The sequence below is a fragment of the Pseudorca crassidens genome, chromosome 1, assembly GCF_039906515.1.
Source record: "Pseudorca crassidens isolate mPseCra1 chromosome 1, mPseCra1.hap1, whole genome shotgun sequence".
Taxonomy (NCBI): Eukaryota; Metazoa; Chordata; class Mammalia; order Artiodactyla; family Delphinidae; genus Pseudorca; species Pseudorca crassidens.
In genome coordinates, this window is record NC_090296.1 from 140,440,741 (window position 1) to 140,452,267 (window position 11,527).

The following is an 11,527-nucleotide window of genomic DNA, read 5'->3' on the forward strand; positions in this document are numbered from 1 at the left end:
ACATCGGGGGCCACCTTAGGTAGAATGTCAGAGTAGACTTCTCTGAGGAGGTGATGTCCGAACTGAGGCCTTGCAATTTCAAGAGCACTCCAGGTGGATGGAACAACAAGGATACGGGTCTAAAGGCAGAAAAGAGCTCGATGTGTTAATGCTCTGGTCTTCAACCTTGGCTGCCCCTTTGATTACCCTGGAGAACTTTCTAAAACTACAGATGCCCAGGCTTCACTCAAGTGCTAGGTATTTTTTAAGTGCTTCAGCTGATTTTAAAGTGCCATTAGATTGAGTATCACTGAATAAAGGATCAGAAAGGAAGCCAGTGTGACTGATGCACAGTGAATAAGGGGAATTGAGGTTGGATAAATACACAGGTGCAAGTCTGTGCAGGACCTTGTATGCCTTGGGAAGGAATGTGAATTTTATGCTAGGTGTGAGGGGAAAGTATAGGAGCATTTTTCAGGGGCATGTCATTAAGTGATTCACATTTCTATAAGATCACCCTGATTACAGAGTGGAGGAGAATGGAGAGTAGGGGCAAGAGTGGAAGGAAGACCAATGTAGAGACCATCACAGTTGTTTGGATGAGAAGTGATGGTGGCTTAGATTGGGGAGGGGGCAGTAGAGATGGGAAGAAGTGGATGGGCTTAGATTAACTACCTGGAGTTAGTTCAGACTTCACAGGTTTAAGGCACGGTCCTCTGTGAGGCTCCTTTCACTTCAGACACCAGCCACAAGCTCCAGTGTTCTCAGGCCACCTGCACTTCTAACCAACTGGCTGCCTGTTTGAGGGTTCCATTATACTTCAGGTTCAATAATTTCCTAGAACAACTCATAGAACTCAGGAAAATATTATCCTTAACAATTTTATTATATAGGATACAAATTAAGACCAGCCAAATGAAGAGACACATGAGGTGAGGTCTGGGAGAATCCCAAACGTGAAGTTTCTGTGTCCTCAGCACGTGTCACCCTCCTGGCACATCAATGTGTATCACAAACCAGGAAGCTCACCCAAGCCCTAGGGCCCAGAATTTTTACTGTGTTTTCATTATATAGGCATGATCAATTGAATCATTGGCCACAGAACAGAATTTAATCTCCAGCTGCCCCACCCCCAGAGGTTGGGCTGATATCAAATGGCTCAAGGCTCCAACCCTCAAATCACGTGGATGGCCTTCCTGGCATGGCTAGCTCCTGTCCTGAGTCATCTCATTAGCATAAACTCAGGTGTGGTCTAAGGGGCCCACTATGATTAATAAAGACATTCCTATCACGTGGGAGATTGCAAGGGTAGAGAGTCCTTCCCAGGAATGGAGACAAAGACCAGACAGTTCTTCATCACTGCTCTGGGACCACTCACTGAGCTAGAGGAGCATAGGCCTGGTGAAGGTCGTGGTCTGGAATCAGGAGTGTGGTTTTGCAGTTGTGAAGTTTAGATTCCTATTAGACAGTCACATGGAGATGTCAAGTAGGTAGTTCAATGGATGAGAATGGCCTCAGGGGTGAGATCTGGGCTGTGGATATAAATTTTGCAGTCATCAGTACGTTAATGGTACTTGAAACCAGCAGACAGGGTGAAATCAATTAGCAAGTTGGCATTAATAGAGAAGATGGTCCAGGTCCAAGCCCCAAAGCAAACCAGTTTAGAGTTATTGCCACCTACAACTCAGCTTTTCCTGCTGTCTCACCTTTATTTGCTCAGACAGCAAAAAATGAAAGTTTATCCCAATTGAGACAAGTCCCATCTTTTATACAGTACGTACAACCTCTTCAAAAGTCACGTGTCACAGGAGCAAAGCTAGATGATTTCCACAGTGAGCACTGGGCTCAAGCAGGTGAGGTCTATTCTAAAACAGACAGTAAAAGAAAATGAAAAGCAGTAATCCAGCATATTTGAAATAACATTTGGGATAAACCAAGACATGTTCCTTTCACCAATGTGAAAGTATGAAAGGATTAAAAAAAAGAGATGTTTGTAATTTCAACAAAAAATGAGTTTATAATTTCTTTTTACTGATAATATTCACTTTCCATGCAATAACTGTGACTAAAATGATTACACTGTTTGAACTTTTTTTCAAAAAAGAAAAAGTTGCTTATTCCTTATTGAAAAGGAATTTCAAAGTTGAATTGATTTTTTCAACTTTTAAAAGTTAACATAAAACTACTGGAAATCCAATAGATGAATTACCCTTGAGAGCAGTGCCAACTTAGGACCAGGATTATCAGGGTGATAATAAGATCTTCATCCAAAACCATCCCAAGGGTGGTAATAATAATAAATAATGAAAAGAGCAGTCAACATTCATAGAGTTCTTATTATATGCCAACCCTGAGGTAAGTATTTCACGGACATGATTTTATCCAATAATATTTTTAATATGTATTGAATGCATGCATTTAATTTTTATTTAATAATGTTTGTTAAACAATAACCCTGAGAAATAGGAATTGTTACTATCCCATTTTACAAGTGAAGAAGCTGAGACTTAAACAGATAGAGTAACTTGCTTCTCTACAAGCCACAGTTGTTTAACCAAGGTAACAAGGCCACAGTTCATAAGCCCCAAAGCCAAGATACTAACCTAGTTCTGTCTGAAGATGAAGCTATAAGAGGTCCAAGAGTTAAAGGAGAGATAGAGAGCCATTGATGCCCTTAACTATGTCTTGGCTGTATGACTGCCTCACTGATGTGTGTTTTTTCTGATAGAAGTGATTTAGTACCATGTGCAGATGTTGGCAATGCTAAGATACCGAAATGTCTAGACCTCAAAACATCAGATTATCTATTAAAACTATTATGCATTCATCATGTATTATTTCTTGTTATATAAATACATCAGAAATACAAATAGATAGTATTTACTTATTAATATAAATGAATGATTTCTTTATCATTGCTATAGTAATAAAAACTATCATGTATTAAGTGCTTTCTATGCCTCAGGCTCTTTACAAATATTTTTATTTAATCTTCATAGCACTCAGCATGATAGATCTGATAATCCCCTACAGAGAGCCAGAAGATTTAAAATTTGTCCAAGGTCACACAGTGACAGGCTTGGGATGTCTGGGTGCACGTTCTCTCCCACATAAAGAACTAAGGGTAGCAGTCCCTTAGCTCCAGGCATTGTTCAGAAGTATCTGTTTATCACTGATGTCAGTCTCTGCCATCTGCATTCCCACTTAGCTGCAGGTAATAAAGATCTCCCACCTATTTTATTAAACTGAATATATTAACATTATTTGAACAGCCATTACCGCTCAGTGCTCTGATACAGAGATAGCCTCAGTGATTACTGACGTGCGTAGAGTTCTTTGCCTCCATGCTAAACCATGTCACCCTGACGTGCTTTTGTATATTTAATTTTTTGAAACTCATGTGTCTGTTTTTATCATTTTTCTGCCTCCAGCTCACTGCTAGGCTGTAAGCTGCCACACACATCTTGCTGATGTTCTTCCGCCTGCTTCTAGAGCAGAACTACTGACATTTTGTGCCTGATAATTCTTTGTTTGGGTAGGGGCTGTCTTGTGTATTTTAGTATATTTTTCAGCATCCCTGGCCTCTATCTTCTAATGCCAATAACATCTCTCCTTTCCTCCCCAGTCATGACAATCAAAAATCTCTCCAAAATATACAAACAGCTCATAAAACTCAATATCAAAAAAAAAAAAAAGCAGTCCAATCCAAAACTGGACGCAGGTTGTTTCCATGTCTTGACATCAAAAAACAATTGGCTTAAGAAGATGTGGTACATCTTTGTACTTGAAAATATTCCTTTGTACCACAAAGTACCATCTTTGTGGTACAAAGGAATATTACTCAGCCATAAAAAAGAATGAAATAATGCCATCTGCAGCAATATGGATGGACCTAGAGAATATTATTCTCAATGAAGTAAGTCAGACAGAGAAAGACAAATACTATATGATATCACTTATATGTGGAATCTAAAGAATAATATAAATGAATCTACATACAAAACAGAAACAGACTCACAGACATAGAAAACAAACCTATGGTTACGAAAAGGGAAAGGAATGGGAGGAGGATAAATTAGGAGTATGGTATTAACAGGTACAAACTACTATACATAAAATAGATAAGTAACAAGGATTTATTGTATAGCACAGGGAATTATATTTAATATCTTATAATAAACTATAATGGAATGTAACCTGAAAAAAAACTGAATCGCTATGCTGTACACCTGAACTAACACAATATTGTAAATCAACTATACTTCAATTTAAATAAATGTCTCCAGACATTGTCAAATGTCACCTGGTGGAGGGAGAGGCAAAATCACCCCCAGTTAAGAACCACTTTTTAGGCGTGTACATACACACACACACACACACACACACACGCACACACACACACACACCTATACCTCTAATGTGTTTCACAATGCTGTTTAAAGGAGGAAACAGCCAGCCAGACTTTCTAGACAAAAACACAAAGTTAAATTAGATAAACTCAAGTAGTATTGTGTGGAAACCACTCTGAGTACAATGTGTGAACTTTAGCGCATGAAGCCTGTAACATGTTTTTTGCTCAGCGGCCTGTTTTATTTTTTATATATTTTATATTTCCAGCATATCCTTCTGAAGAGCTGAGGTCCTCAGATAAGTGACCACATAAAAGAAAATTTACTACGTATGCCACTATGGTGATCACCCATGCTTCTATCATATTACTTGAATAGTCAGTCAGCAAAGCAAATAATTATCTCTAAATCTCCACTTCTCCTACAACTGAAAAATCCTATAATGCTTCCATTGTCCCTGAATCAATACTTCTGTTAATTAAAAAAATAAAACTAGTTAAAATGTTACTGTCAAATTTATTGTTCCTTCTCATGTATTAGCCCACCCACTCGTAAGAAATACCTGATATAATACTTCATTGATTCTTCTTTGCACAGATATTTCTACCTGTTGAAATTCTGACTCTCAGGTAGACTCGCTCTGAGAATGTCTGTGAGGCAAACAGCATGACGGTCTCCATCATTTTGAAACTTGCTGCCGATGTGCATTTTCCCCTGCTGACAGCAGCATTCCAAAAGAATCAATTTCTTTCTCATAAGAACTTGGTCAATTTTTTCCTGCTCTTCAGATGTCATCTTGTCAAAAAATGAAACCACTGAGAGTCATTTCTATATGCAGTTCTTTGCACTATTTAGCTGTCTGGGGTTATTGACTGGAAAATAAATCCTTATCGATGGTACTGATGGAATGGCTGGGTCACAAGATGCCCGCGTTTTCAACTTTAAGATATGATACCATTTTGTTCTCCAAATGGCTGAACCCATTAGAAATTCCAGCAGCAGCGTTTTAGAGGTGTAGCTTTCTTACACAAAGGGGTGTTTAGTTTTACTAATAACCTTTAGAAGTACACATTACACTTGACATTCTTTGCAATCCATGGAAGATTTTTACCATCCAAAGAATTTGCTGACAGATACATGTGCTTCCGCATGCTCTCTGACCACTCTGCTCAGGGGATATCACATCTGTCAATCAATGGCTTGCATAAGTTCAAGACCAGAGCTCCAGTACGACTGATGTGAATCTCGACCTCCTCCCTGAGTTAACTCCAAATGACCTGTCTTTTTCGCCATTCATTGCTAGTTGGAAAATGACTGATGAGATTAAATACTGGATTTTTCCAGAATCCAGAATCATGTACCTGAGTCATGAGTATAACTGTGGGAGAGAATTGGGTGACCATGAAAGATGTGTGATCACCCTCTGGAGTGCAGAGTTTTTGTGGGGACGTGTCTGTCCAGGAAGCACTACATTCCCCAGTTTCTAGACAGGACTAGTTCTTACCAAGGAGATAGGAGAGGAAGTGATGTTGTCTCCTGCAGGTTAAAGTGATTCAGACACACATGTGACTTCCACCCAATCCCTCTCCCCAAGCCATCAGCTGAACGAAAAGAACTCTGGGCACCTGGTGGAGATGGAAGGAACCAGGACCCTGAATGACCACATGGGAAGCTTTCCAACCAGTTTGGACTGGGAACAGAGAAATATATTTTTATTGTGTTAATCCACTGAAAATCAGTGTTAATCTGTTGCAGGAGCCAATATCACCCAAATTAATACAGAAACCATACGCAGCTAAAGGAGACTTCATGTATGGACAAATTTGTATTTGCCCTTTTAATAAAAGAAGTATACATATTTGTAGTTCTCAAGTGCACAGATGCAGGAGGCAAGGGCCAAAAGCCAGCATCTACTCCTTGTGTTTATCCAAAGGAGTTGAAAGCGTGTCTACACAAAAACCTGCACATGGATGTTTATAGCAGCAGCTTCATTCATAATTGCAAAAACTTGGAAGCAACCCAGATGTCCTTCAGCAGGTGACTAAATAGATAAACTGTGGTACAACCAGACAATGGAATATAATTCAACACTAAAAGAAATAAACTGTCAGCCATGAAAACCATGGAGGAAACTTAAATGCATGTTACTAAGTGAAAGAAGCCAATCTGAAAATGACACATACTGCATGATTCCAACTATGTGACATCCTAGAAAAGATAACTATGGAGACATTAAAAAGATCAGTGGTTGTCAGGGGCTGAGGTGGGGGAAGGGATGAAAGGCAGAGCACAGAGGACTTTCAGGGCAGAGAAACTACTCTGTATGATACTGTAATGGTAGATACATGTCATTATACATGTGTCCAAACCCTTAGAACATACAACAGCAAGAGTGAACCCTAATGTAACCTATGGACTTTGAGTGATTATAATCTGTCAAAGTAGGTTCATCATTTGTAACAAATGTTCCACTCTGATGGGGAATGTTGATAATAGGGAAGCTATACATCTGTGGCGGCCAGGGGCATATGGGAAATCTCTGTACCTTCCTCTCAGTTGTGCTGCAAACTAAAACTGCTCTAAAAAATGAAGTCTATTTAAAAATACGAACTAGAGGGGGAAAAGTCAGCCCCTTTGGATTTGCTCTTAACCCCTCTTGGACCCTAGGCCTTTGGATCGTGAGAGCAGTAAAGTCACTGGTCCAGTGCTGAACACCCAGTAGTACACATTAAATGCCAATTTCCCTCATCTCCTCAGTTCTTAATTGCTAACAGAATAATGGATGCTACCCAGATACTGGACATCGTGGAGGCATTATCCAATGGGAAGAATATAGCCACCTACCACTTAATCAAAAGTGAAAACAGAAAAAGGAAGCCTACAGGAGGAGAAGGCACAGAAAATTTTCTTGGCCACAAGTAGGCAGAAACACCATCTGCTCTTGTATGATTCTGCTGTTGCTTTTAGGGTGTGGTTACTGTAAGACCCTAATATTGTTTTGCTCGTTTTAGAATCATTTTAAGGAAGTAAAGCCTAGCTTACAATATGCTTTTACATCACCTTATGGATTTTCCTTTGTTTTCATCATTTTAAAAATAGTTTTGATAATACAACTTTTCGAATATTTCCAAAAGCAATCCTTAGAGAGATGCTGCACTATCCCCCTACTTTTTCCTTCAGTTGAAGGCTCTATTCCTGACCAATATGCCAGCAGTATAGGGCGTGGGGTTTTTTTAATCTTTATTATTTTTTTACTATGTGCAAAATCACGCATACACTTTATAAAAATAAATTCAGATAGTAAAGAAACGTGAAAGAAAAATAGACAAAATGGGATCATGTTATACATTTAGTTTGGCAGCTCATTTCCTTGATTAAACTGTTTGTCTTGGGCATCTCTTCATGGACATCCTTCCCATGACAAGCACCCTCAGTACATTTAAAGACCTGAGATCTCACTTTAGAGACAGGAGTTAACTGATGTTAATTCAGGATTCCTTTATCCCTGTCTGCCTCATTATCCCAGCCCACTTCACATGAGTGTGGGCAGAAACAGCCGGGTCCAAGGAACTCATCTGGGCAGAGATGTAGCAAGAGGGAAGAGTTTTACAACTTTGATCATGGCTAGCTCTCCTACAAGGGACTCTTTGTAGCAGGAGTCTACAAGTCAGCATTGCCAGGGATGAGATGCTAATTACTTGAACATGACAGTAGCAGACCACATGGCAAGAAGCCGTCTACCATAGAGCTTCTGGATGTGTCACTCTAAGATCAGAGACTTAAACTAGGCAGCAAGGCTGGGCCCCAGCCATGGACAGGATGTACAGGTTTGAGGGTCCCTTCTGCACACACAATGGTCTTACAGCTTTTGTCCATCACAAGAAGTACTTAAACAGAGGCGATCTCTGTTTAAGGTGCAATGGAATACAGCAGCTGCTCTCAGGTGCAATGGAATACAGCAGCTGCTCTCAGGTCACTGTATTTCCTGGAGGTACCTGCTTCATTCCCTAAGATCGCTGGGCCTTGGCCAGGAGGATGTCACCCTGTGGCCAGATTGCCTGTTTCAACAGTGACACTGTGTGGCAAGACCGGTAACAACAACCAAAAATCCTGGCTAAAGATGATAGTATCCAGGAATCATGGAGTATCCCTGGCGAGATGAGGAGAGAGGATAGCAGGAAAAGAAAAAAATACATTCTCACTGGAGGCGTTATGGGATAATGGATGACTTATGTTAAATATTAAAATAAATGATACACCTCAAGCTGATGAATAAGAAGAACAATAACAAAGGCAGCTGCCTTCGGCTATATAGCCTCTGTGATTCAGGCCTGTGAGGTTCTTTGAATGCCATCTCATCTACTCTTCACAGCAAAACTTATATAAGATGTGTACTTATTTTCATTATTTGGAGGAACCGTAAAGTTAGAAAAGTTAAGGAACTTGCCCAAGTTTACACTTGCCAAGATGTGCTAAATTGGCTGTTCAAACCTAAAACACTCTACTCCCCAACCCAGGTCCTCTTCATGATTCCAGAGAATATGGGGGAAATGAAAGTCACCGATGCCCTCCAAAGGGAAGGGAGGAGTCTCTCATTACTTTCTCTGACCCATGTAGGTGTGGAGGGGTCAGGAAAGACCTAAGAGATTCCACCAACCCAAGGAAAGCATCCCTACCAACTGAGAATCTCAGTTTCAGACATCATCATCTCCAGCCCAAACCTTACAAAATATCTATGCATTTTTCACCTCCAATTTCTCATTGAGTCTCGTAAAAATTGATAGCAAAACGTATCAATAAATAGTACTCTTCTTACTATTCTATGTCATGCTGATTTTCTGGGCACAACGCCCAACTTGGTTTAATTTATCTTTATTAATTAAGCTAGAGCTTTGTAAAGTATGGTTGTTTTATTAAATTGATGTGACCTAGCCAGCTGCTACTAGCACAAGTGCTTGTGGCAGCAGAAAGAGTTGTCACAGAGGAAATATTCTATTTCCTATCTCCTCTAATAGCCCAACAAAACCCAATGCAAAGAAATCTCATCCTGACATTTAACCCTTCTCCTCCTCCTCCTCCTTGAGCTTTGATGGGACTGGGGATATGTTAATCTGGGATCATTTGGTTGCAAGGAAGGAAAACACATCAAGCTAGTTCATAGTAAATCATGGGTTTGCTCTAAAATAATCTTTTCTCAATTTTACTCCATAGGAACATAATGGACTTAGAAAGTGGCAAGTGTCCAAAATTTCTATAACAAACTCAGTGTTTATGAAATCAAACCTCACAGTTTAAAAGCTAAGGTGTAGCTGATGGAAATCAGGAGTCAGGAAGTGGTGAGTGGAGGTAGAAGGAAGAGGAGTGAAAATATACTTGTACAATATGGGAAGAAAAGTGATACCATTAGCAATTAATGGAATGAAAAAGGTTAAAATGAAAACAATAGAGGGGAAAAATGATGGTATAACTGGAAGGGGAGGAGGGGCAGGGAAGATAGATAGTAGTGTGTGGGGGTTAGCTACCGCTGCATAACAAATTACCCCAAAACTCAGTGGCTTAATACAATCATCACTTATTACCGCTTACTCATTTGCAGGTGAACCAGAGTTCAGCTGATCTAAGCTGGGTCTGGCTAGATGGTTTTGCTTCCCTCTGTGGGTCTACGAGTCAACTGGGAGAGCTTTGCCCCACATCTTTTATCCTTCTGAGACCAGCAGGCTAGCGAGGTGCTGACAGAGGTACTTGAGGGCAAACCCTACCGCACAAGCACTTTTCTAATCCCTGCTTGCATCATGTCTGCAAACATCCCATTAGCCAAAGGACACCACATGGCTGAGCCCAAAGTCAGAGAGTAAAGAGTAGAGGTGGGAGGATCTGCAAAGCCCCATGGCAGTGGGCATGGAGATAGAGAGGGGGTGAAGGACTAGAACCAATGGGAGCAGGAAAGGTGGTTGAGGGTAGAGGTGAACTAAATTCTCATAGAGGTGAACTAAATACTACCAAAGCAGAAACCAAGAAACAGTACTCCATAGGATGGATGGTGTAGTGGTACAAGTCTATTATTTAGAGAACCAAATTAACACTCAGAGAACTAAAAATTGAAACAGGGACTTCCCTGGTGGTCCAGTGGTTAGGAACCCATCTTGCAATGCAGGGGACACCAGTCCAAGCCCTGGTCAGGGAACTAAGATCCCACATGCTGCAGGGCAACTAAGCCTGTGCACTGCAACTACTGAGTCCATGGCCACAACTAAGACACAGTCCAGCCAAAAAATAAGTAAATATTTTTTAAAAAGAAGAAGAGAGTTGTTTCCTTCTGGAGATTAGTATCAAGAGGGGAAGGGGTGGGTTAAGGCTTATAAACCTTTTATTTGTTGTTTGAATTTGTAACTGTATATAATTATTAAAGATATTTTTAATTAATTTAAAAAATCTAAAAACAGACACTGACCACTGTATGCAATACACCAGATTAAAGATTAAAAAGAGACAATCTTCCCCCTCAAGAAGTTCACAGTCTTGTGAGGAAGACGGAGCTATAAACAAATAGTGACAATACTGTTCCATAGGAGGACACAGTGCTAAGACAGCACAAAGGAGAAGGAAACTCAGTGCATTAGGAATGGATGAGGGAAGACTTAGCAGGAGTGGGGACTTTTGAACTGAGATTTGAAGTACAGGAATTTGAGAACGACCTCTCTCTTGCCCAAAATCTTTAGAAATGGAAAAGCATGTGTTTAAGGCCATAGCTATCCTAGAAAGCAAAGAGGGGTACCCTTGGTGGGTGGGTAACTTGGTAAAGAAGGAAGCTACAGACTGAAATATGCTCAGAAGGCTTTTGCACCACTTTTGGGCAAATACCCACAAGAATTGAGAGCAGGGACTCAAACAGATATTTGTACACACATATTTATAGCAGCATTATTCACAATAGCCGAAAAGAGTAAACAACCTGAGTGTCCATCAACAGATGAATGGATAAACAAAATGTGGTATATACGTACAATGGGATATTGTTTAGCCTTAAAAAAGGAATAAAATCCTGGCATATGTTACAACATGGATGAACCTTGAGGACTTTATGCTAAGTGAAATAAGTCAAACATAAAAAGATTCCAAGTATACAGGTCCCTCGAGTCGTCAAATTCATAGAGACAGGAAGTAGAATGCTGGTTGCTAGGAGATGGAGGGAGGGGAGA